At 40.3% G+C, this 27,441-nt stretch overlaps 1 non-coding gene across 1 annotated transcript; it reads right to left on the bottom strand.

Moving 5' to 3' along the window:
- Window positions 1-3,194: 3,194 nt before the first annotated feature.
- On the bottom strand, window positions 3,195-3,298 carry LOC130953913 (small nucleolar RNA R71). Its single transcript, XR_009076074.1, has one exon. It is a non-coding gene; the product is annotated as a small nucleolar RNA R71 (small nucleolar RNA).
- Between the last annotated feature and the right edge of the window lie 24,143 nt (window positions 3,299-27,441).

The raw sequence follows: 27,441 nt of genomic DNA on the forward strand, positions 1-27,441 counted from the left end.
AGTACTTTTTTAGCGAGGGCCCGTGCTCCAAGATGATTGCCATAAATACCGCCGTGTACTTCTTCTAACACTTCCTTTGTGTGGGAGGTCGGTACGCATTTTAATAATGGTACTGAGATCTGATGCCAAGACATCTTAGGCTAGTTTCACTAGCATTTTTTTTGTTAGTTTTAGTTGTTTTATGCATTTTCTTGAGCTTAAAGTAACCAAGAATGGTTAAATGAACAACAAAGTAATGAATCATCCAAACAGTATAATTTTGATGCAAACTCCATGAGTTTTTAGTTATATTACTTGAATGCTATGAATGTAAGATTTCTCATGAAATTTTGCAAGACTTTGATGCAATTGTTTGGATGATTTCAGGGAAGAAGAGGCTAGGCAAGGAAGCAACAAAATCAATAAAAGAAGCTTGAAGATCACATGTGGAGTTTAAGTTCCAGTTTAAGCTTAAACTGGAACTTAAACTGCCAAGCCATGTAATGCTGAAAGTGGCGTTTAACCTCCAGTTTAACCTTAAACTGGAAGTTAAACGCCAAAATGAGAAATGCACCAAAGCTGAAATTGGCGTTTAACCTCCAGTTTAAGGTTAAACTGGAAGTTAAACGCCAGAATCATGGAAGTTGAGAAATGCTGAAACTGGCGTTTAACCTCCAATTTAACCTTAAACTGGAAGTTAAACGCCAGAAGGAGAATAGCACCAAGGGAGCATTTCCACGTTTAACCTCCAGTTTAACCTTAAACTGGAGGTTAAACATGTTCGACCCACATTATGCACCAGGAAGCCATTTCCACGTTTAAGCTCCAGTTTAAGGTCAAACTGGAGCTTAAACGTGTTCGACATTCACACTCCTGGGCTACCTTCTTCATTCCCACGTTTAAGCTCCAGTTTAACCTTAAACTGGAGCTTAAACGTGTTCGACCACAAATTGCCTCCAGGGTTGCTTTCTTCAATTCCACGTTTAAGCTTTAGTTTTACCTTAAACTAAAGCTTAAACGTGTTCGACCATACCACACTCCATAGTTGCTTTCTTCCATCTCCACATTTAAGTTTCAGTTTAACCTTAAACTGAAACTTAAACTTCAACTTAAACGCCACTTTTTGAAAGGGTTTCTGGGCCAAGTATATTGAAGTTTAAGTTAGCATTTGAGCACAAACATCAACTTAAACGTATTATGGTATGAAACCCAATTGAATATTATGGTTTATGGGATTGGGCCTGAAGAATTGATGAGTCTGGAACTTCAATTTGTTGAGTCTCGTGTCATTACTTGTTTATCACTAAGTTTGCTCAATGAATGTTACAGAATTGGATCACAGCCTCATCAGGATTATGGACCATAAACCTAAAGCAAAAGGAAATCAGGGAAAGGCCTCAAAGCCTAAGAAACACAACAGAAGCTCAATTTAGAAAGTGTATAAATAGGATAGAATTGAAGTTAGTTAGCACTTTTGGACACTGGAGAATTTTTCATCTTTTTGTAATTGAATTCAGAGCTATGACTCACTAAACCCCTTTCATTGGGTTAGGGAGCTCTATTGTAATTTAATGAATCAATAATAGTTTTATCTTCTTCTTCAATCTTTTCTCTTGAATTTTGTTAGAAAGCTTCCCGATCTAACTCCATTGGGTAGTTGTCTTGGGAAAGAAACTACCCATACTTGGAATCCTTCGGAACCTTGGGAAAGGAATGGAGGATTCATGCTAGAGAAGCTTTCTCACAGTGAATTGAATTGGGGTTTGGATGGATATTGTGACATGTAATCCTACCAAATTGTGGTTCATGAAACTGTGTGGTATAATCAGTGATCGAGCATCATCTCTTCTTATGAACATTTAAACCAAGGGATTGGGAATTTGTTTGTTTTTAGAGAGAATTGGTGAGCCAAGGGATTGGGATCCAATCATATAAGATTGCCAAGCAAAATTCAATGAATGCATTGGTTGAGGAAGAGATAAAAATGTTTTGATTCGGAGATCTCAATATCTCCTAACACCCAATGAACTCCCTATTTCTGATCTACACTTTCTATTTACATTCTGCAATTTCAATTCATGCAATCACCCCATCCCTTTTTAATTTCAGCACTTTAACTTCTCGCTCTTTAATTCATGCAATTTAAGATTCCGCAATTCTCATCTAAATCTTGATCCGCTCAACTAGAACACACTTCTAATCCGAATTGCTCATTCAACCAATCCTTGTGGGATTCGACCTCACTCTATTGTGAGTTTTTACTTGACGATAACCGGTGCACTTGCCGGAAGGAATTTTTGCCGATTGTGCAATTTCCTAAATCGTAGCATATCAAGTTTATGCACATCAAGTTTATGGCGCCGTTGCCGGGGATTGGTTTTCGATTGACAATTCTCCAATTGGAAGTTAACTAGATTGAGCATTTTTTTTTGTTTTGTTAATTTAGTTCAAGTTACTTGTTGAATTTTAATTTCTGCACTCTGTTATTTGCTTTTTCTTCTTATGCCTGTCAATTCAAGCAACTAACTCACTGACCCACTAACTATTTGAATTAATTCCTCAACTGCTCTAACCATACTCTTCCATTAACCAAGAGTATTCCACTTGTTTGTTGCTTGTGGTGTGTTCTTGTATGACAGGTAGGAGAGGAGAGATATCAACTCCTCCATATACCGAACCAGAGAGGACCCTTCATAGACTTAGAAGGGAAGCAAGAGGGAAGAGAGTACTGGGAGAAGAAGAATCTGAAGGAGAATCTGAGAACAATTTTGAGGAAGCTCTAGATCAACATGGATAGAGAAGTTCACAACCATGAGAGAGCTGATGGAAACAATGCCATTCCCGAGAGGAGGGTTCTTGGTTCCTACATAAACCCAACCTCTGGGAATTGTGGTAGCAGCATTCAGAAACCACCCATTCAGGCCAACAATTTTGAACTCAAACCACAGCTAATATCACTAGTGGAGAATCATTGTTCATTTGGTGGGAGTGCTAATGAAGATCCAAACCAACATCTCACAAAATTCCTGAGAATTTGCGACACTGTGAAGTCCAATGGAGTTCAGGAAGATGCCTATAAACTGCTCTTGTTCCCATTTTCACTTAGGGACAAGGCAGCTAAGTGGCTGGAATCATTCCCAAGGGGGAGCCTAACAACCTGGGATGAGGTGGAAAGCAAGTTTCTGGCACGTTTCTACCCCCCACAAAAGGTCAATAGGCTTCGATCTGAGGTTCAGACTTTTAAACAACAAGATGGTGAAACTCTCTACGAGGCATGGGAGAGGTTCAAGGATTTGACAAGGAGATGCCCACCAGACATGTTCCATGACTGGGTACAATTGCATATTTTCTATGATGGACTCTCTTATGAATCAAGGAAGGCTGTAGACCATTCATCAGGAGGTTCATTGAACAGGAAGAAGACTGTGGAAGAAGCCATTGAAGTGATTGAGACAGTGGCTGAGAATGAGTACTACTATGCTTCAGAAAGGCACAACACTAAGGGAGTCATGGAGCTGAACCATGTTGATACAATTCTAGCCCAAAACAAGGTGTTTGCCAAGCAACTAGCAGAGCTCACCAGGAAATTAGACACAAGTCAAGTGGCTGCAATACACACACAAGATCAAGAGGAAGTAAGCATTGAAGGAGGTGATTGGGAAGAGGCCAACTATGTGGGAAACCAACAAAAGCAATCATATGATCCACATTCCAACACTTACAACCCAGGATGGAAAAACCACCCAAACTTTGGGTGGGGAAACCAGCAAACCCAACCACAAAACCACAAACCCTACAACCACAACCAACATAACAATTCCACATACCAAAACTCCAACCAAAGATCATATCAAACCACACAAAACACTTACTCCCAACCACCATATCATGGCCAAAATAATCAACCTGCCCAACCTAATCCGAGCCAACAATTTCAAGATCAATTAAACAGGATAGAAGGAATGCTTGCAACCATGAGTCAAGACATAACCGAATTGAAAGCTTTTAAGGAAGAAGTAAATTCTAACTTGCAAAACCAAGGAGCTGCCATCCAGAAGCTAGAAAATCAAATTTTGTATTTGTCTAAACAAACCCCTGGGACAAGCGTTTCTCATGCTGCCAAGGCTATTGCAAGGGAAGAATGTAAGGCCATAACCCTCAGAAGTGGAAAGAAGCTAAAGGAGATCTCAAAGGAAACCACAGAGGATGAAGCAAAGGAAAATGTGAGAGACAAGGAACAGGGACAATCTTTTACACCGTCTGCAACAAAAGAAAAAGAAAAAGAGGTCCTGAAGCCTTATACACCTAAAGCACCATATCCTCAACGTTTGATGAAAAGTGAAAAGGATGGCCAATTCTCCAGATTCTTGGAGATTTTCAAGAAGCTTCAAATCAACATTCCGTTTGCTGAGGCAATAGAACAAATGCCACTCTATGCAAAATTCTTAAAGGAATTAATGACCAAGAAGAGAAGCTGGAGAAATGAGGAAACTGTGTTGTTAACTGAAGAATGTAGTGCCATCATTCAGCACAAATTGCCTCAGAAATTAAAGGATCCAGGCAGCTTCCAAATCCCCTGCATCATAGGAGAAGTCATGGTGGAGAAGGCCTTGTGTGACTTAGGAGCCAGTATCAATTTGATGTCTCTAGCAATGATGAGAAGAATGAAGATTGAGGAAGCCAAACCAACAAGAATGGCCCTCCAATTGGCAGATCAAACCTTTAAATTCCCTCATGGGATAGTTGAGGATTTGTTGGTGAAAGTGGGAGATTTTATATTTCCTGCTGATTTTGTGGTGTTAGATATGGAGGAAGAAGCCAAAGCTTCAATAATTCTGGGAAGACCCTTCTTGGCTACTGCTGGAGCCATCATAGATGTCCAAAAGGGTGAACTCACTCTTAGATTACATGATGAGAAATTGGTGTTTAACGTATTCAAGGCAATGAGTTATCCATCAGAATCACTAAAGGAATGCATGAGGGTGGATGTAGTGGACCTTGCAATACAAGAAACCTTTGAGGAAACAACAAAGGAAGTGACAGAGGAGGAGTTCACAAAGGATATTGAAGTTAGTGACATCAAGGCTGCTGAAACAACCATGCCAAGCATGCCAGAGAGAGTGAAAGGAGAGAAGGAAGCACCAAAACTAGAGCTCAAAGCATTGCCCCCTAATCTCAAGTATGCATACTTGGGTAGTGGTGAGAGCCATTCTGTTATCATTAGCTCTGCCCTGAGCCAAGAACAGGAAGAAGAATTGATCAAGGTGCTACAAACTCATCAAGATGCCATTGGATGGACCCTAGCTGATTTGAAGGGGATAAGTTCATTCATATGCATGCATAAAATCTTATTAGAGGAGGATGCTAGACCCTCCATTCAAGCTCAGAGAAGATTGAATCCCGTCATGAAAGAAGTGGTACAAAAGGAGGTCATGAAGTTATGGCAGGCAGGGGTAATCTACCCCATTTCTGATAGCCCATGGGTTAGTCCCATCCATGTAGTTCCCAAGAAAGGTGGCATAACTGTGGTGCCAAATGAGAGGAACGAACTCATACCCACAAGAACTGTTACTGGGTGGAGGATGTGCATAGACTACAGGAAGCTCAATGAAGCCACCAGAAAAGATCATTTCCCACTTCCATTCATGGATCAGATGCTTGAAAGGCTTGCAGGACATGCTTACTATTGCTTCCTGGATGGATACTCAGGCTATAATCAGATAGTAGTTGATCCAAGAGATCAAGAGAAAACATCATTTGTTTGTCCATATGGAGTGTTTGCGTATAGACGCATGCCCTTTGGATTGTGCAATGCACCTGCAACTTTCCAAAGGTGCATGCTGTCCATCTTTTCGGACATGATCGAAAAGTTTATTGAAGTTTTCATGGATGATTTTTCTGTGTTTGGAAATTCTTTTCCTAGCTGCCTACACCACCTTGCCTTGGTGCTTAAGAGATGCCAAGAGACCAACCTAGTATTAAACTGGGAAAAGTGTCATTTCATGGTCACAGAAGGAATAGTCCTTGGCCACAAAGTCTCCAATAGAGGCATTGAGGTGGACAGAGCTAAGGTGGAACTCATTGAAAAACTACCTCCACCAAGTAATGTCAAGGCAGTTAGGAGTTTTTTGGGACACGCTGGCTTTTACAGAAGGTTTATTAGAGACTTTTCTAAAATAGCCAAACCTTTGAGTAACTTACTTGTCTCTGATACACCCTTTGTATTTGATAAAAATTGCATGCTAGCCTATGAACTTTTGAAGCAAAAACTTTCCTCTGCACCTATCATTGCCCCACCTGATTGGAACCTACCTTTTGAACTGATGTGTGATGCATCAGACCTTGCTATTGGGGCAGTGTTAGGACAAAGGAAAGACAATTTGGTACATGTGATTTATTATGCCAGTAAGGTCTTGAATGATAACCAAAGGAATTACACAGCCACTGAAAAAGAACTTTTGGCAATAGTCTTTGCATTTGACAAATTTAGATCCTATCTCATTAGATCTAAAGTCATTGTCTTCACTGATCATTCAGCTTTAAAATACTTACTTGCTAAACAAGAATCCAAACCAAGACTTATTAGATGGGTTCTTTTGTTGCAGGAATTTGACATTGAAATCAAAGACAAGAAGGGTGTAGAGAACAAGGTAGCAGACCATTTATCAAGGATACCATGTGAAGAAGAAAGCACACAAAGCACACATATAAATGAGTGCTTTCCTGATGAACAACTCATGGTAATTCACAAAGCACCCTGGTTTGCAGACATAGCAAACTTCAAGGCCACTGGGAGTTTGCCATTGGAATTTAACAAGCATCAAAGGAAGAAATTGGTAAATGATGCCAAATACTTCATCTGGGACGAACCATACTTGTTCAAAAAATGTTCGGATGGCATACTCAGAAGATGCATATCAGAGGAAGAAGGAAGGGAAGTCTTATGGGACTGCCATGGCTCCACTTATGGAGGACATTTTGCAGGAGAAAGAACAGCAGCTAAGGTGTTGCAGTGTGGTTTTTATTGGCCCACTATCTTCAAAGATGCAAAGGAACTGGTGAAGCACTGCCATGAATGCCAGAAAGCGGGGAACCTGCCAAGAAGAAATGAAATGCCACAACAATTCATTCTGGAACTTGAATTGTTTGATGTATGGGGAATAGATTTCATGGGACCCTTTCCCACCTCATACGCAAATAATTACATTCTCGTGGCAGTAGACTATGTCTCCAAATGGGTTGAAGCAATAGCAACTCCAACCAATGATAATAAGGTAGTCATGAACTTCCTCAGAAAACACATTTTTTGCCGTTTTGGGGTTCCAAGAGCAATCATCAGTGATGGAGGAAGCCACTTCTGCAACAAACCATTAGAGGCACTGCTTCTAAAATATGGAGTCAAACACAAGGTAGCCACACCATACCATCCACAGACAAGTGGGCAAGCCAAAATATCTAATAGGGAACTCAAAAGAATCCTGGAAAAGACTGTGGGAACTTCAAGGAAGGACTGGTCGATTAAGCTAGATGATGCTCTTTGGGCATATAGGACAGCTTCCAAAACACCAATTGGAATGTCTCCTTACCAACTAGTATATGGAAAAGCTTGCCATTTGCCACTGGAGTTGGAGCACAAGGCATTCTGGGCCTTGAAACTCTTGAACTTGGACAGCAAAGCTGCTGGAGAAAGAAGGATGTTGCAAATTCAAGAGTTGGAAGAATTCAGAGCTGAAGCTTATGAGAATGCCAAAATTTACAAAGAAAGAGCAAAGAAGAAGCATGACAGCAACATAGCCCCAAGAAAATTCGAAGAAGGACAAAAAGTATTGCTCTACAATTCTAGGCTGAAGCTATTTCCAGGGAAGCTAAAATCAAGGTGGTCTGGACCATTCCTTGTCACCAAGGTCTCCCAATATGGACAAGTAGAAATCATGGAAGAAAAGTCTCAACGGACCTTCACTGTGAATGGTCAAAGACTCAAACATTACTTGGGAGATGTGGAGGAGAAGGACAAGGTTAAATATCACCTCAACTGAGGAAGACAATCGTCAAGCTAGTGACGTTAAAGAAGCGCTTGTTGGGAGGCAACCCAACCTGAGGTAATACCCCTTTGCTGTTTCTTTTATTTGTTTCAATAAAAAGGTGAAGTAGTTTCTGTGCATTGCAAAGAATTAAGTTTGGTGTTTCACACCAAACAATGAATTCGTGGATCAATAATTCAAAGGGGAATGTGTGACTCTAAGTTTGGTGTTCCACCATACAGATCAACTGAACACAACAACCTTTGAATTATATGAAAGAAACAACCATTCTAAGCAATCACAGAAATGCTTAAAATCCTTAGCAGCAACTTCATTCCAAGGAGAATTCAAGGATTCAGAGAGCAGAGGAGTAAGTAGGAGACTAAGTTTGGTGTTCACACACCAACTTAAAACTCAGACACTTACCCATACATAGTTGAGCTAACCACTCAAGTGCTTGAGAAGCAAGCAACTTCATCACTCTTTGCAGGAAAGGAAACAAGGATCTTAGAAAGAACATGAAGCAAGAACTAGGAGAAGAAGGAGAAATCGAATTGTTTCCTGGCAACAAAGAGAAAACAAGACATTTCACAAGGTGGTGTTGTTCCTTGACCATTCTTTAAAAGGCAAACAAAAGCTTGTTTGTTCTGGTTTAAACTGTAATTGTTGAATCTTGCTGGAATGTGAAGTTTTTAGTATGAGTGTTGGTTTACTGCTTTAAATAAAGTGAATGCCTAGATGTTTGGATATAACTCCACTTTCTTAAACAAATGCTTGCCATGCTTGTTCTGTTTCCAAAAATAAAAGAAAAGTTTGAACAAAAGTAATTTGGCTCAATTAGTGACAAATCAAGTAGAATTAAGTGGTGGTATGCATGCTTGATTGTTTAGTCAGCTCACTGGAAATTGAGTGTAGAAGTATCATTCTTTTTGTGTAGAAGTTGAATACTGTCTATGGATCTTGATGAATAAATGTCTTTGGCCATGAAAAAGAAAGAAAAAGAAGAAGAAAAAGCCACTGAGAAAGGCAACCAAAAAGCAAAAGAATTAAGAAAATAAAGCTAGGCACCAATGGTTTGAACTTCTGAGACATATGCCTGTGGTGTTTATGTACTAGGATCTGCTTGGGTGAATAGGTTCTGAGGAGTGTTTCAACACTTGGTAACTTGGGTTAACTAACCCGGGATTATCAACCAAAAGTCCATTATCAAGAGCAACCTAAATACAAAACATTTAGTCACACAAAGAGGTGCTGGGCACCAATGTCTCAAGAAGAAATGTGAACTAAAATGCCTGTAGTGGATATGTGTAGTGCACTGATAAGAAAAAGAAAATGCCAAAGGCTTGTGCAACACATGACACTGAGCAAACAAGGAGCAAAGGAGCTCTAAGAAAAAGAAAAACAAAGAAAGAAAAAAATGCCAAGGACATAAGAATAACAAGAGGCCATAGCAGTGTTTGATGGATGCAATGAAAAAGTGATAATCTTACCTGATAAGAATGAAAAAGTGATGCTGCAACTTTCTGCATAAAACCTTTCTGATGAACTTCAAATGCTTGCTAATATAGCCAATGTAATTGCTTTCTGTTTCATACTTTCTTCTCAAATAACTCAGGACTTGCTTAGGGACAAGCAAGTATTAAGTTTGGTGTTGTGATGCCAAGGCATCTTAGGCTAGTTTCACTAGCATTTTTTTGTTAGTTTTAGTTGTTTTATGCATTTTCTTGAGCTTAAAGTAACCAAGAATGGTTAAATGAACAACAAAGTAATGAATCATCTAAACAGTATAATTTTGATGCAAACTCCATGAGTTTTTAGTTATATTACTTGAATGCTATGAATGTAAGATTTCTCATGAAATTTTGCAAGACTTTGATGCAATTGTTTGGATGATTTCAGGGAAGAAGAGGCTAGGCAAGGAAGCAACAAAATCAATAAAAGAAGCTTGAAGATCACATGTGGAGTTTAAGTTCCAGTTTAAGCTTAAACTGGAACTTAAACTGCCAAGCCATGTAATGCTGAAAGTGGCGTTTAACCTCCAGTTTAACCTTAAACTGGAAGTTAAACGCCAGAATGAGAAATGCACCAAAGCTGAAATTGGCGTTTAACCTCCAGTTTAAGGTTAAACTGGAAGTTAAACGCCAGAATCATGGAAGTTGAGAAATGCTGAAACTGGCGTTTAACCTCCAGTTTAACCTTAAACTGGAAGTTAAACGCCAGAAGGAGAATAGCACCAAGGGAGCATTTCCACGTTTAACCTCCAGTTTAACCTTAAACTGGAGGTTAAACGTGTTCGACCCACATTATGCACCAGGAAGCCATTTCCACGTTTAAGCTCCAGTTTAAGGTCAAACTGGAGCTTAAACGTGTTCGACATTCACACTCCTGGGCTACCTTCTTCATTCCCACGTTTAAGCTCCAGTTTAACCTTAAACTGGAGCTTAAACGTGTTCGACCACAAATTGCCTCCAGGGTTGCTTTCTTCAATTCCACGTTTAAGCTTTAGTTTTACCTTAAACTAAAGCTTAAACGTGTTCGACCATACCACACTCCATAGTTGCTTTCTTCCATCTCCACGTTTAAGTTTCAGTTTAACCTTAAACTGAAACTTAAACTTCAACTTAAACGCCACTTTTTGAAAGGGTTTCTGGGCCAAGTATATTGAAGTTTAAGTTAGCATTTGAGCACAAACTTCAACTTAAACGTATTATGGTATGAAACCCAATTGAATATTATGGTTTATGGGATTGGGCCTGAAGAATTGATGAGTCTGGAACTTCAATTTGTTGAGTCTCGTGTCATTACTTGTTTATCACTAAGTTTGCTCAATGAATGTTACAGAATTGGATCACAACCTCATCAGGATTATGGACCATAAACCTAAAGCAAAAGGAAATCAGGGAAAGGCCTCAAAGCCCAAGAAACACAACAGAAGCTCAATTTAGAAAGTGTATAAATAGGATAGAATTGAAGTTAGTTAGCACTTTTGGACACTGGAGAATTTTTCATCTTTTTGTAATTGAATTCAGAGCTATGACTCACTAAACCCCTTTCATTGGGTTAGGGAGCTCTATTGTAATTCAATGAATCAATAATAGTTTTATTTTCTTCTTCAATCTTTTCTCTTGAATTTTGTTAGAAAGCTTCCCGATCTAACTCCATTGGGTAGTTGTCTTGGGAAAGAAACTACCCATACTTGGAATCCTTCGGAACCTTGGGAAAGGAATGGAGGATTCATGCTAGAGAAGCTTTCTCACAGTGAATTGAATTGGGGTTTGGATGGATATTGTGACATGTAATCCTACCAAATTGTGGTTCATGAAACTGTGTGGTATAATCAGTGATCGAGCATCATCTCTTCTTATGAACATTTAAACCAAGGGATTGGGAATTTGTTTGTTTTTAGAGAGAATTGGTGAGCCAAGGGATTGGGATCCAATCATATAAGATTGCCAAGCAAAATTCAATGAATGCATTGGTTGAGGAAGAGATAAAAATGTTTTGATTCGGAGATCTCAATATCTCCTAACACCCAATGAACTCCCCATTTCTGATCTACACTTTCTATTTACATTCTGCAATTTCAATTCATGCAATCACCCCATCCCTTTTTAATTTCAGCACTTTAACTTCTCGCTCTTTAATTCATGCAATTTAAGATTCCGCAATTCTCATCTAAATCTTGATCCGCTCAACTAGAACACACTTCTAATCCGAATTGCTCATTCAACCAATCCTTGTGGGATTCGACCTCACTCTATTGTGAGTTTTTACTTGACGATAACCGGTGCACTTGCCGGAAGGAATTTTTGCCGATTGTGCAATTTCCTAAATCGTAGCATATCAAGATTATGCACATCAAGATCCCTCTTTTGTACAGGATGTTGTTTATGATGGTGTAGTACTGTGCCTCCCTTTTTAGCCTCTTTGCCTTCTTTTCTTCTGTGGGAAGTGTTCCTATTTTGAGGTAGTTGATATGGGGGTCATCCATCCTTGGTCCTGGTTTACTATGGCTAGGACTTCTTCTTCTTCCGATATTGACGGGTTCTGTAACATTTCCTGGATGAGGCTTCTATTGTTGCCGCCTGGTTTGGTGCTGGCTAGTTTCGAGAGTGCGTCAGCTCGGGCATTTTGTTCGCGGGAGATGTGGCAGATCGTATATTCCCTGATTTGTCCGAGCTGATCCTTGGTCTTATCCAAATACTTTTTCATGGTGGGTGATGAGTGGATAGTTTATACGCTTTTTGGCATTGTTTTTAGGTAGTTTTTAGTAAGTTCAAGCTACTTTTAGGGATGTTTTCATTCATTTTTATGTTAAATTCACATTTCTGGACTTTACTACGAGTTTGTGTATTTTTCTGTGATTTCAGGTAATTTCTGGCTGAAATTGAGGGACTTGAGCAAAACTCTGAAAAAGGCTGACAAAAGGACTGCTGATGCTGTTGGAATCTGACCTCCCTGCACTCAAAATGGATTTTCTGGAGCTACAGAACTCCAAATGGCGCGCTCTCAACGGCGTTGGAAAGTAGACATCCAGGGATTTCTAGCAATATATAATAGTCCATACTTTATTCGGAAATTGACGATGTAACTTGGCGTTGAACGCCAAGTACATGCTGCTGTCTGGAGTTAAACGCCAGAAACACGTCATGATCCGAAGTTGAACGCCCAAAACACGTCATAACTCGGAGTTCAACTCCAAGAGAAGCCTCAGCTCGTGGATTGATCAAGCTCAGCCCAAGCATACACCAAGTAGGCCCCAGAAGTGGATTTATGCATCAATTACTTACTCATGTAAACCCTAGTAGCTAGTTTATTATAAATAGAACATTTAACTATAGTATTAGATGTCTTTGATCATTTGGTCTTATGACCACATGGGGGCTGGCCATTCGGCCATGCCTGAACCTTTTACTTATGTATTTTCAACGGTGGAGTTTCTGCACACCATAGATTAAGGGTGTGGAGCTCTGTTGTACCTCAAGTATTAATGCAATTCTATTTTCTTTTATTCAATTCTATCTTATTCTTATTCCAAGATATCCATTCGCACCCAAGAACATGATGAATGTGATGATTATGTGACGCTCATCATCATTCTCACCTATGAACGCGCATGATTGACAACCACTTCCGTTCTACATGCAACCGAGCTTGAATGTGTATCTCTTAGATTCCCCAACAGAATCTTCGTGGTATAAGCTAGATAGATGGCGGCATTTATGAGGATCTGGAAAGTCTCACCTTGTCTGTGGTATTCCGAGTAGGATCCTGGGAATCCGGAAAGTCTAACCTTGTCCGTGGTATTCCGAGTAGGATTCCGGTAATGAATGACTGTGACGTGCTTCAGACTCGCAAGTGCTGGGCGTTAGTGACAGACGCAAAAGAATCAAGGGATTCTATTCCAGTAGAAGCGGGAACCAACCAGTGATTAGCTGTGCTGTGACAGAGCGCGTGAGCGTAGTTTTCACTGCGAGGATGGGATGTAGCCTTCGGCCAGGTGATGCCTCCAGACGATTAGCCATGCGAGTGACAGCCGCAGAGGACCATTTTCCCGTGAGGATAGAAAGTAGCCATCGTCGAATGGTGAACCCCTATACACAGCTTGCCATGGAAAGGAGTAAGAAGGATTGAGTTGAAGCAGTAGGAAAGTAGGCGTCCTTGAGCCCTACAGTATCTCCATATGCTTATCTGAAATTCCTACCAATGAATCTGCATAAGTATCCCTTTTATTATTTCTTTTTATTATTTGATTTTCTAAATTCCATAATTTTATCTGCCTAACTGAGATTTACAAGGTGACCATAGCTTGCTTCATACCAACAATCTCTGTGGGATCGACCCTTACTCACGTAAGGTTTATTACTTGGACGACCCAGTACACTTGCTAGTTAGTTGAACGGAGTTGTGTTCACTCGTGCCAATTTCAAATTCCATAATTTTACAAGGAGTGCAACTTAAAGAATAAGGATCACAATTTCGTCCACCAAGTTTTTGGCGCCGTTGCCGGGGATTGTTCGAGTATGGACAACTGACGGTTCATCTTGTTGCTCAGATTAGGTAATTTTCTTTTCAAAAATCTTTTTCAAAATTTTTTTTCTTTTTCGTTTTTCCAAAAATATTTTCGAAAACAAAAATTAATAAAAATCCAAAAAAAAATTAGAAAATTATAAAAACTAAAAATATTTTGAGTTTCTTGTTTGAGTCTTGAGTCAATTTTTAAGTTTGGTGTCAATTGCATGCTTTAAAAAAATTTTCTTGCATTTTTCGAAAATTCCATGCATTCATAGTGTTCTTCATGATCTTCAAGTTGTTCTTGACAAGTCTTCTTGTTTGATCTTGATGTTTTCTTGTTTTGTGTTGTTTGTTATTTTTCATATGCATTTTTTGTTTGTTAGAGTCCATGCATTAAAGATTTCTAAGTTTGGTGTCTTGCATGTTTTCTTTGCATCAAAAATTTTTCAAAAATATGTTATTGATGTTCATCATGATCTTCAAAGTGTTCTTGGTGTTCATCTTGGCATTCATAGTGTTCTTGCATGCATCTTGTATTTTGATCCAAAATTTTCATGTTTTGGGTCACTTTTGTGTTTTTCTCTCTCATCTTTAAAAATTCAAAAAAAAAATATATCTTTTCCTTATTTCCCTCCAAATTTTCGAAATTTTGGGTTGACTTGGTCAAAAATTTTTAAAAATTAGTTGTTTCTTACAAGTCAAGTCAAAATTTCAATTTTAAAAATCTTATCTTTTTAAAATCTTTTTCAAAAATCATATCTTTTTTATTTTTTCTATTTTTCGAAAATTTCAAAAACATTTTTTTCAAATTATTTTCAAAATCTTTTCCTTATCTTTACATCATATTTTCGAAAATTCACTAATAATTAATGTGATTGGTTCAAAAATTTGAAGTTTGTTACTTTCTTGTTAAGAAAGGTTCAATCTTTTTCAAAAAAAATTTTTTTTTTATCTTTTTCAAAATTTGATTTCAAAATATCTTATCTAATTTCTTATCTTTTTATCTTTTTCAAATTTGATTTCAAACCTTATTCAATCAACTAACTAACTTCTTGTTTGTTTCTTATCTTTTTCAAAACCACCTAACTAATTCTCCCTCTTCTATTTTCGAAAAATATCTCTCTCTTTTCAAAAATTCTTTTTAATTAATTAATTATTTTCAATTTTAAATTCAATTACATTTATCTCTAATTTTCGAAAATCACTAACTCTTTTTCAAAAATTATTTTCGAAATATCCCTTCTCTTTTCTTCTTCTATTTAATTATTTAATTACTAACACTTCTCTCCACCTCTCTTCAGCCAAAATCCGAATCTCCCTCTTCATTCTTCTACCCCTTCTTTTTCTACTAACATAAAGGAATCTCTATACTGTGACATAGAGAATTCCTCTTTCTTTTCTTGTTTTCTTCTCTTTCATATGAGCAGGAACAGGGATAAAGGCACTCTTGTTGAAATTGATCCAGAACCTGAAAGGACTCTGAAGAGAAAATTAAGAGAAGCTAAATTACAACAATACAGAAACAACCTTTCAAAAATTTTCGAACAAGAGAAGGAGATGGCAGCCGAAAATAATAATAATAATGCAAGGAGAATGCTTGGTGACTTCACAAAGCCAACGTCCAAGTTTGATGGAAGAAGCATCTCTATTCCTGCCATTGGAGCCAATAACTTAGAGCTGAAACCTCAGCTAGTTGCTTTAATGCAACAAAACTGTAAGTTTTATGGACTTCCATCTGAAGATCCTTACCAGTTTTTAACTGAGTTCTTGCAGATCTGTGAGACTGTAAAGACGAATGGAGTTGATCCTGAAGTCTACAGACTCATGCTTTTCCCTTTTGCTGTAAGAGACAGAGCTAGAATATGGTTGGATTCACAACCTAAGGATAGCCTGGACTCATGGGTTAAGCTAGTCACTGCCTTCTTGGATAAATTCTTTCCTCCTCAAAAGCTGAGCAAGCTGAGAGTGGATGTTCAAACCTTCAAACAAAAAGATGGTGAATCCCTCTATGAAGCTTGGGAAAGATACAAGCAGCTGACCAAAAGATGTCCATCTGACATGTTTTCAGAATGGACCATATTAGATATATTCTATTATGGTCTCTCTGAATTTTCGAAAATGTCATTGGACCATTCTGCAGGTGGATCTATTCACCTGAAGAAAACGCCTGAAGAGGCTCAAGAGCTCATTGACATGGTTGCAAACAACCAATTCATGTACACTTCTGAGAGGAATTCCGTGAACAATGGGATACCTCAAAAGAAAGGAGTTCTTGAAATTGATACTCTGAATGCCATATTGGCTCAGAACAAAGTGTTGACTCAACAGGTCAACATGATCTCTCAAAATCTGAATGGATGGCAACATGCATCCAACAGTACTAGAGAGGCAGCTTCTGAAGAAGCTTATGATCCTGAGAACCCTGCCATGGCAGAGGTTAATTACATGGGTGAACCTTATGGAAACACCTATAACTCATCATGGAGAAATCATCCAAATTTCTCATGGAAGGATCAACAAAAACCTCAACAAGGTTTTAACAATGGTGGACGTAATCGGCTGGGCAATAGCAAGCCATATCCATCATCTTCTCAGCAACAGACAGAGAATTCTGAATAAAACACTTCTAATTTAGCCAATGTAGTCTCTGTTCTATCAAAGGCCACTTTCAGTTTCATGAGTGAAACAAGATCCTCCATTAGAAATCTGGAGGCACAAGTGGGCCAGCTGAGTAAGAAAGTCATTGAAACTCCTCCCAGTACTCTCCCAAGCAATACAGAAGAGAATCCAAAAGGGGAGTGCAAAGCCATTGACATAGTCAATATGGCCGAATGCACAAGGGAGGAGGAGGATGAAAATCCTAGTGAGGAAGACCTCCTGGGACGTTCCTCAAGCAAGAAGGAGTTTCCTATTAAGGATCCAAAGGAATCTGAGGCTCATATAGAGACCATAGAGATTCCATTGAATCTCCTTCTGCCATTCATGAACTCTGAAGACTATTCGTCCTCTGAAGAGGATGAAGATGTAACTGGAGAGCAGGTTGCTCAATATTTAGGAGCTATCATGAAGCTGAATGCCAAGTTATTTGGTAATGAGACTTGGGAAAGTGAACCTCCCTTGCTCATTAATGAACTGGATACTTAGATTCAGAAAATTCTACCTCAAAAGAAACAAGATCCTGGCAAGTTCTTAATACCTTGTACGATAGGCACCATGATCTTTGAAAAAGCTCTGTGTGATCTGGGGTCAGGGATAAATCTAATGCCACTCTCTGTAATGGAGAAGCTGGGGATCATTGAGGTACAACCTGCCTTGTTCTCATTACAACTGGCAGACAAGTCAATGAGACAAGCTTATGGAATAGTAGAGGACGTGTTAGTAAAGGTTGAAGGCCTTTACATCCCTGCTGATTTCATAATCTTAGACACTAGGAAGGAAGAGGATGATTGCATCATCCTTGGAAGACCTTTCCTAGCCACAGCAGGAGCTATGAAAGATGTCAACAGAGGTGAATTAGTCCTTCAATTGAATGGGGACTACCTTGTGTTTAAGGCACATGGCCATCCCTCTGTGACAGAAGAGAGTAAGCATGAAGAGCTTCTCTCAGTTCAGAGTCAAGAAGAGCCCACACAGTCAAACTCTAAGTTTGGTGTTGTGAGGCCACAACCAAACTCTAAGTTTGGTGTTAAGATCCCATATCCAAACTCTAAGTTTGGTGTGGACAACTATACAACATTGACCTGATCACCTTGCTGCTCCATGAGAGCCACTGTCAAGCTATTGACATTAAAGAAGTGCTTGTTGGGAGGCAACCCAATGTTATTCATCTAATTTCTATTTTATACTATTTTATTGTTATTTTGTGTTTTATTAGGTACATGATCATGAGGAGTCACGAAAAAATCATAAAAATTAAAAACAGAATCAAAAACAGCAGAAGAAAAAATTTTCACCCTGGAGGACGCATAGGCTGGCGTTCAACGCCAGTAAGGTGCATCTGGCTGGCGTTCAACGCCAGAACAGAGCACCATTCTGGCGCTGAACGCCAGAAACAAGCAACATTCTGGCGCTGAACGCCAGGAATGTGCCCAGAGAGGAAAAAATGGCGCTGAACGCCAGTAACAAGCATGAAACTGGCGTTCAACGCCAGAAACATGCTTTACATGGGCGTTGAACGCCCAGAATGTGCACCAATGGGCGTTTAAATGCCAGAATGATGCACAAAGGCATTTTACATGCCTATTTGGTGTAGGGATGGAATTCCTTGACACCTCAGGATCTGTGGACCTCACAGGATCCCCACCTACCATATTCCCACCTTCCCTCTTAATCCTAATCACACTCTACTAATATAATTTCACTCTTCCCCATGTCACACTTCCCAACAACTTTCACCAATCACCTCAATTCCTCTACCCAATTACCCCATTCACCACTCACATCCATCCACTCTTCCCCATAAACCCCACCTACCTTTAAAATTCAAAACCAATTTCCCACCCATTCCCACCCAAAATGGCCGAACATACCTCCTCCCTCTCCCTATAAATACCCTTCCTTTCTACTTCATTTTCACACAACACAAACCCCTTCTTCTTCACCTAAACCGAACCTACCACTCCCCCTTCTCTACCATATTTTCTTCTTCTTCTTCTTCTCTTCTTTCTTCTCTTGCTCGAGGACGAGCAATATTTTAAGTTTGGTGTGGTAAAAGCATAAGCTTTTTTTTTTGTTTTTCCATTACCAATGGCACCTAAGGCCGGAGTATCCTCTAGAAAAGGAAAAGGGAAGACAAAAGCTTCCACCTCCGAGTCATGGGAGATGGAAAGATTCATCTCCAAGAGCCATCAAGACCACTTCTATGATGTTGTGGCAAAGAAGAAGGTGATCTCTGAGGTCCCTTTCAAGCTCAAGAAAAATGAGTATCCGGAGATCCGACATGAAGTCCGAAGAAGAGGTTGGGAAGTCTTAACCAACCCCATGCAACAAGTCAGAATCTTAATGGTTCAAGAGTTCTATGCCAATGCATGGATCACTAGGAACCATGACCAAGGTATGTACCCGAGTCCAAAGAATTATCTCACAATGGTTCGGGGGAAATACTTGGATTTCAGTCCGGAAAATGTAAGGTTGGCGTTTCACTTGCCCATGATGCAAGGAGATGAACGCCCCTACACTAGAAGGGTCAACTTTGATCAAAGGTTGGACCAAGTCCTTATGGACATTTGTGTGGAAGGAGCTCAATGGAAGAGAGACTCCAAAGGCAAACCAGTCCAACTAAGAAGACTGGACCTCAAGCCTATAGCTAGAGGATGGTTGGAGTTCATTCAACGCTCCATCATTCCTACTAGCAACCGATCTGAAGTTACTGTGGATCGGGCCATCATGATTCATGGCATCATGATTGGAGAGGAAGTAGAAGTTCATGAGGTCATCTCCAATGAAATCTACAAAATAGCCGACAAGCCTTCACCCATGGCACGGTTAGCTTTTCCTCACCTTATTTGCCATCTATGTTACTCAGCTGGAGTTATCATAGAAGGAGACATCTCCATTGAAGAGGATAAGCCCATCACCAAGAAGAGGATGGAGCAAGCAAGAGAAGCCCCTCACGGTTCTCAAGAGGTGCATGAGGAAGCTCACCATCAAGAAATCCCTGAGATGCCTCAAGGGATGCACTTTCCTCCAAACAACTATTGGGAGCAACTCAACACTTCTTTAGAAGGTTTGAGCCACAATGTGGAACAATTAAGGGTGGAACATCATGAGCACTCCATCATTCTCCAAGAAATAAGAGAAGATCAAAGAGCAATGAGGGAGGAGCAACAAAGGCAAGGAAGGGACATAGAAGAGCTTAAGGACATTATTGGACCTTCAAGAAGAAGACGCCACTAGAGGTGGATTCATTCCTTGTTCTTTATTTCTTTCTGTTTTTCGGTTTTTAATATTGTGTTTATCTATGTTTTGTGTCTTTATTTCATGATTATTAGTATGTAACCATGCCTTAAAGCTATGAATAAAATCCATTAATCCTTCACTTCTCTTAAATGAAAAATGTTTTAACTCAAAGGAACAAGAAGTACATAAATTTCGAAAATAGCCCTTGAATTTAGTTTAATTATATTGATGTGGTGACAATACTTTTTGTTTTCTGAATGAATGCTTGAATAGTGCATATGTCTTTTGATCTTGTTGTTTATGAATGTTAAAATGGTTGGCTCTTGAAAGAATGATGAACAAAGAGAAATGTTATTGAGGATCGGAAAAATCATGAAATTGATTCTTGAAGCAAGAAAAAGCAGTGAAAAAGAAGAAGCTTGCGAAAAAAAAATATATATATATATATATAGAAAGAAAAAGGAGCAATAGAAAAAGCCAAGAGCCCTTAAAACCAAAAGGCAAGGGTAAAAAGGATCCAAGGCTTTGAGCATCAATGGATAGGAGGGCCCAAGGAAATTAAATCCAGGCCTAAGCGGCTAAATCAAGCTGTCCCTAACCATGTGCTTGTGTCATGAAGGTCCAAGTGAAAAACTTGAGACTGAGTGGTTAAAGTCGTGATCCAAAGCAAAAGAGTGTGCTTAAGAGCTCTGGACACCACTAACTGGGGACTCTAGCAAAGCTGAGTCACAATCTGAAAAGGTTCACCCAGTTATATGTCTGTGGCATTTATGTATCCGGTGGTAATACTGGAAAACAAAGTGCTTAGGGCCACGGCCAAGACTCATAAAAGTAGCTGTGTTCAAGAATCAACATGCTTAACTAGGAAAGTCAATACACTATCCGAAATTCTAAGTTCCTAGAGAAGCCAATCATTCTAAACTTCAAAGGAAAAAGTGAGATGCCAAAACTGTTCAGAAGCAAAAAGCTACAAGTCCCGCTCATTTAATTATAATTAATATTCATTGATATTTTAGAATTTATAGTATATTCTCTTCTTTTTATCCTATTTGATTTTCAGTTGCTTGGGGACAAGCAACAATTTAAGTTTGGTGTTGTGATGAGCGGATAGTTTATACGCTTTTTGGCATTATTTTTAGGTAGTTTTTAGTAAGTTTAAGCTACTTTTAGGGATGTTTTCATTAGTTTTTATGTTAAATTCACATTTCTGGACTTTACTATGAGTTTGTGTGTTTTTCTGTGATTTCAGGTAATTTCTGGCTGAAATTGAGGGACTTGAGCAAAACTCTGAAAAAGGCTGACAAAAGGACTGCTGATGCTGTTGGAATCTGACCTCCCTGCACTCAAAATGGATTTTTTGGAGCTACAGAACTCCAAATGGCGCGCTCTCAACGGCGTTGGAAAGTAGACATCCAGGGCTTTCCAGCAATATATAATAGTCCATACTTTATTCGGCAATTGACGACGTAACTTGGCGTTGAACGCCAAGTACATGCTGCTGTCTGGAGTTAAACGCCAGAAACACGTCATGATCCGAAGTTGAACGCCCAAAACAGGTCATAACTCGGAGTTCAACTCCAAGAGAAGCCTCAGCTCGTGGATTGATCAAGCTCAGCCCAAGCATACACCAAGTGGGCCCCAGAAGTGGATTTATGCATCAATTACTTACTCATGTAAACCCTAGTAGCTAGTTTATTATAAATAGAACATTTAACTATTGTATTAGATGTCTTTGATCATTCGGTCTTATGACCACATAGGGGCTGGCCATTCGGCCATGCCTGAACCTTTTACTTATGTATTTTCAACGGTGGAGTTTCTGCACACCATAGATTAAGGGTGTGGAGCTCTGCTGTACCTCAAGTATTAATGCAATTCTATTTTCTTTTATTCAATTCTATCTTATTCTTATTCCAAGATATCCATTCGCACCCAAGAACATGATGAATGTGATGATTATGTGACGCTCATCATCATTCTCACCTATGAACGCGCGTGATTGACAACCACTTCCGTTCTACATGCAACCGAGCTTGAATGTGTATCTCTTAGATTCCCCAACAGAATCTTCGTGGTATAAGCTAGATAGATGGCGGCATTTATGAGGATCCGGAAAGTCTCACCTTGTCTGTGGTATTCCGAGTAGGATCCTGGGAATCCGAAAAGTCTAACCTTGTCCGTGGTATTCCGAGTAGGATTCCGGTAATGAATGACTGTGACGTGCTTCAGACTCGCAAGTGCTGGGCGTTAGTGACAGACGCAAAAGAATCAAGGGATTCTATTCCAGTAGGAGCGGGAACCAACCAGTGATTAGCCGTGCTGTGACAGAGCGCGTGAGCGTAGTTTTCACTGCGAGGATGGGATGCAGCCTTCGGCCAGGTGATGCCTCCAGACGATTAGCCATGCGAGTGACAGCCGCAGAGGACCATTTTCCCGTGAGGATAGAAAGTAGCCATCGTCGAACGGTGAACCCCTATACACAGCTTGCCATGGAAAGGAGTAAGAAGGATTGAGTTGAAGCAGTAGGAAAGTAGGCGTCCTTGAGCCCTACAGTATCTCCATATGCTTATCTGAAATTCCTACCAATGAATCTGCATAAGTATCCCTTTTATTATTTCTTTTTATTATTTGATTTTCTAAATTCCATAATTTTATCTGCCTAACTGAGATTTACAAGGTGACCATAGCTTGCTTCATACCAACAATCTCTGTGGGATCGACCCTTACTCACGTAAGGTTTATTACTTGGACGACCCAGTACACTTGCTGGTTAGTTGAACGGAGTTGTGTTCACTCGTGCCAATTTCAAATTCCATAATTTTACAAGGAGTGCAACTTAAAGAATAAGGATCACAATTTCGTCCACCAGTGGGATCTTTGGCTTGGTAGCTCCCTATTATTTGTGATGTGACCACTTGTGAATCGCTGTAAATGTTGAGTTTTTGAGCTCCCACCTCTTCAGCCAGCTTCAAACCAGCTAACAATGCTTCATATTCCGCCTGGTTGTTTGAGGCCGGGAACCCAAACTTGAGAGAGAGCTCGACTTGGGTTCCTTGGTTGCTTTCTATTATTACGCCTGCGCCGCTTCCAGTTTTATTTTAAGAACCGTCCACATAGAGGTTCCATTCTGTGATGGTTTCCAGGACATCTGTGAATTCTGCGATAAAGTCGGCCAGATACTGTGATTTGATGGCTGTCCGAGCTTTATATTGGAGGTCGAATTCTGACAGCTCGATTGCCCATTGTAGAATTCTGCCTGCTAAATCTGTTTTCTGTAATATTTCTTTTAGGGGCTGGTTAGTTCGAACCTTAATGGTGTGAGACTGGAAGTAAGGGCGGAGTCATCGGGATGTTAAACTGAGAGTATAGGAGAATTTTTCTATTTTCTGGTAGTTCAGCTCGGATCCTTGTAGTGCTTTGCTGATGAAGTATACGGGTTGTTGTCCATTCTCGTCTTCTCTGACTAGTGCTGAGGCTATTGCCCAGCTTCCTACTGTGAGATATAATATGAGTGGCTCTCCTTCTCGTGGTCGAGATAGGATAGGTGGCCGTCCTAAGAACTTAAATTCTTGGAAGGCTTGCTCGCATTCTGTTGTCCATTCGAACTGTTTTTCCTTTCTTAAAGTAGCATAGAAGGGGAGAGATCTTATCGCAGCTCCTGCTAGGAATTGGGATAGGGCGGCCAACTCCCATTGAGTTGCTATACTTCTTTGACACAGGTTGGGCTCTTCATGTTGAGTATGGCCTGACACTTGTCTGGATTTGCTTCAATTCCTCTTTGTGTGAGCATGAAACCTAAGAATTTGCCCGCCTCTACTGCAAAGGTGCATTTCACGGGATTGAGTCGCATGTCATACTTTCTTATGGTGTCGAACACTTGGGCCAGGTCGGACAATAATGTCTCTTCGCTTTGTGTTTTTATTAGCATGTCGTCCACGTAGATTTCCATGACCTTTCCGATGTGATCCGAGAAGACTTTATTCATTAGCCTTTGATAAGTAGTCCATGCGTTTTTGAGACCGAAAGGCATCACAATGTAGCAGTAGTTTGCTTTCGGTGTTAAGAACGAGGTATTTTCTTGATCTGGTGGGTACATGGGGATTTGGTTGTACCCCGAGTAAGCGTCCATAAACGAGAGATATCTATATCCGGAGGAAGCATCTACCAGAGCGTCAATACTTGGGAGTGGATATGGATCTTTTGGGCAAGCTTTGTTGAGATCGGTGTAATCGGTGCACATTTGCCACTTCCCGTTTAATTTTTTCACCAAGACGACGTTGGCTAGCCATAGTGGGTATTTGACTTCTCTTATGAATCCTGCTTCCAGTAGTGCTTGTACTTGTTCTTCCACAGCCTGGGATCGCTTTGGCCCAAGTTTTCTTCGTCTCTGCTGTACCGGCCGAGATCCTGGATAGATCGCCAACTTATGGCTTATTAGCTTAGGGCCTATTCTTGGCATGTCTGCGGCTTTCCACGCGAAGAGATCAACACTATCTCGTAAGAACTGTATTAGTAATTCTTTTGAATCTTCTCTTAGGATTGTGCCGATATTGGTTTTTTTCCGAAGTATCCCCGATCTGAATCTTCTCTATCGCACCTTTTGGTTGTGGACGAAGCTCTTCTCATTGTTGGGCTCCGCCCAGCTCGATTGTGTGGAACTCTTTTCCCCTGCCTCTGAGGTTTAGGCTTTCGTTATAACAGCGACGTGCCATATTTTGATATGCTTTTATCGTGGCTATTCCTTTCGTAGTGGGGAATTTCATACATAGATGTGGGGTCGAGACTATCGCGCCAAGTTGATTGAGTGTTGTCCGACCTTTGAGAGCATTGTAAGCTGAACTTACATCGACCACGATGTAGTCTATTCTGAGGGTCCTGGATTGGTTCCCTTTTCCGAAGGTTGTGTGTAGTGGTATGTATCCGAGCGGTTGAACCGGGGTGTCTCCTAGTCCGAACAGACTGTTTGGATATGCTTTAAGTTCTTTTTCTTCTAAGCTGAGTTTATCGAAGGCTATTTTGAATAAGATATCGGCGGAACTCCCTTGGTTTATTAAGGTGCGGTGTAGATTGGCGTTTGCCAATATGATGGTGATGACCATGGGATCGTCGTGTCCTGAGATGATGCCGGAGGCGTCCTCTTTAGTGAATGTTATTGCCGGGATGCTGAGTGCTTCCTCCTTTCCCTCGACATGATATACTTCTTTGAGATATCTTTTGCGAGATGATTTGGAGATCCCACCTCCTGCGAATCCACCATGTATCATGTGGACATGTCTCTCTGGTGTCCGAGGTGATCGTTCAGTTCGCTCGGTATCTTTATCCCTTCGTCTCTTTCTTTGATCATCATCTCGGGTAGCCAGAAGTCGATCTAATTTTCCTTCTCTCACCAATTTTTCTATGATATTTTTTAAGTTGAAGCATTCATTTGTGGAGTTTCCACGAACTCGATGGTATTCACAATATTCCTTCCGGTTTCCTCCTCCCTTTTTTCCTTTGAGTGGCCGTACTGGGGGGATTTTTTTTGTATGGCAGACTTCTTTGTATATCTCGACCAGGGATGCCCTGAGAGGAGTGTAATTGTGGTATTTTTTGATTTTCTCCCCTTGTCGATCTTCTTTTCTCTTGGATTCTTTGTCTTTGTCTCGGTAGGAGGTCCCCGATTTTGAGGTCTCTCCTAACCGAGCATTTTCTTCCATGTTGATATATTTTTCTGCTCGTTCCTGTACTTCATCTAAGGAGGTCGGGTACTTCTTTAATATAGATTGGCTAAAAGGTCCTTCTTGCAGGCCGTTGATGAGTCCCATGATGGCGGCTTCTGTTGGTAAACTTTGTATGTCCATGCACGTTTTGTTGAATCTTTCCATATAGTTGCGGAGGCTCTCCCGATCTCCTTGTTTGATCCCTAGTAAGCTGGGGGCGTGCTTGGCCTTATCTTTCTGAATGGAGAATCTGGCTAGGAATTTTTTAGCTAGGTTATCAAAGCTTGAGATGGACTTTGGGGGTAGGTTGTCGAACCATCGGATTGCTGTCTTTGTGAGAGTTGTTGGAAAGGCTTTACAGCGAACAGCATCTGGGGCGTCGGTAAGGTACATTCTGCTTCTGAAGTTGCTGAGGTGGTGGTTGGGGTCCGTGGTGCCATCGTATAGGGTCATATCTGGGAGTTTGAAGTCTTTTGGAATTTTGGTTTTCATGATTTCCCTGGTGAATGGGTCTTGCTCTTTGCATGAATTTTCTTCAGGATTGGCCCGGGGGACTTTTAATTTAAGATCGACTTTCAATTGCTGTAGTTTTTCTTCCAATTCTCGACGTCGCTGCACCTCTCTTTGTAGATCTTTTCTGATTTCTCGTTGTTATTGGGTTTCTTTTTCAAGTTGTTTTAGGCGATCTATGAGCGCTTCTATTGCCCCAGAATTTGGCGAGTCTTTGTCCTTGTTGGTTTTCGGGGCATCTTGTAGCGTGACATCCGCGTTCTTGTGCGGTGTTCTATCTTCCAGACCTGAATCGTGGTCGTTGTCATGGTTGTCCGCTGATGAGCGGATAATTTATACGCTTTTTGACATTGTTTTTAGGTAGTTTTTAGTAAGTTCAAGCTACTTTTAGGGATGTTTTCATTAGTTTTTATGTTAAATTCACATTACTGGACTTTACTATGAGTTTGTGTGTTTTTCTGTGATTTCAGGTAATTTCTGGCTGAAATTAAGGGACTTGAGCAAAACTCTGATAGGAGGCTGACAAAGGACTGCTGATGCTGTTGGAATCTGACCTCCCTGCACTCGAAATGGAATTTCTGGAGCTACAGAACTCCAAATGGCGCGCTCTCAACGCCAGTTCGGGAATTGACGACGTAAACTGGCGCTCAACGCCAGTTCCATGCTGCTGTCTAGAGTAAAACGCCAGAAACACGTCACGACCCGGAGTTGAACGCCCAAAACACGTTACAACTTGGGGTTCAACTCCAAAAGAAGCCTCAGCTCGTGGATAGATCAAGCTCAGCCCAAAAACACACCAAGTGGGCCCCGGAAGTGGATTTATGCATCAATTACTTACCTCTGTAAACCCTAGTAGCTAGTTTAGTATAATTAGAACATTTTACTATTGTATTCAACGTCTTTTGACCACGTTACATCTTTGATCTCAGTTTTGTTTTATTCTTCATCTTAGGAGACTATTGATCACGTTCTGGGGGCTGGCCATTCGGCCATGCCTGAACCTTTCACTTATGTATTTTCAACGGTGGAGTTTCTACACACCATAGATTAAGGGTGTGGAGCTCTGTTGTACCTCAAGTTTCAATACAATTACTACTATTTTCTAATCAATTCTCTTTATTCCTTTTCTAAGATATTCGTTGCACTTCAACTTGATGAATGTGATGATCCGTGACACTCATCATCATTCTCACCTATGAACGCGCGTGACTGACAACCACTTCCGTTCTACCTTAGGCCAGACGCATATCTCTTGGATTCCTTAAACAGAATCTTCGTGGTATAAGCTAGAATTGATGGCGACATTCATGGGAATCCGG

The sequence above is a fragment of the Arachis stenosperma genome, chromosome 9, assembly GCF_014773155.1.
Source record: "Arachis stenosperma cultivar V10309 chromosome 9, arast.V10309.gnm1.PFL2, whole genome shotgun sequence".
NCBI classification, from domain to species: domain Eukaryota; kingdom Viridiplantae; phylum Streptophyta; class Magnoliopsida; order Fabales; family Fabaceae; genus Arachis; species Arachis stenosperma.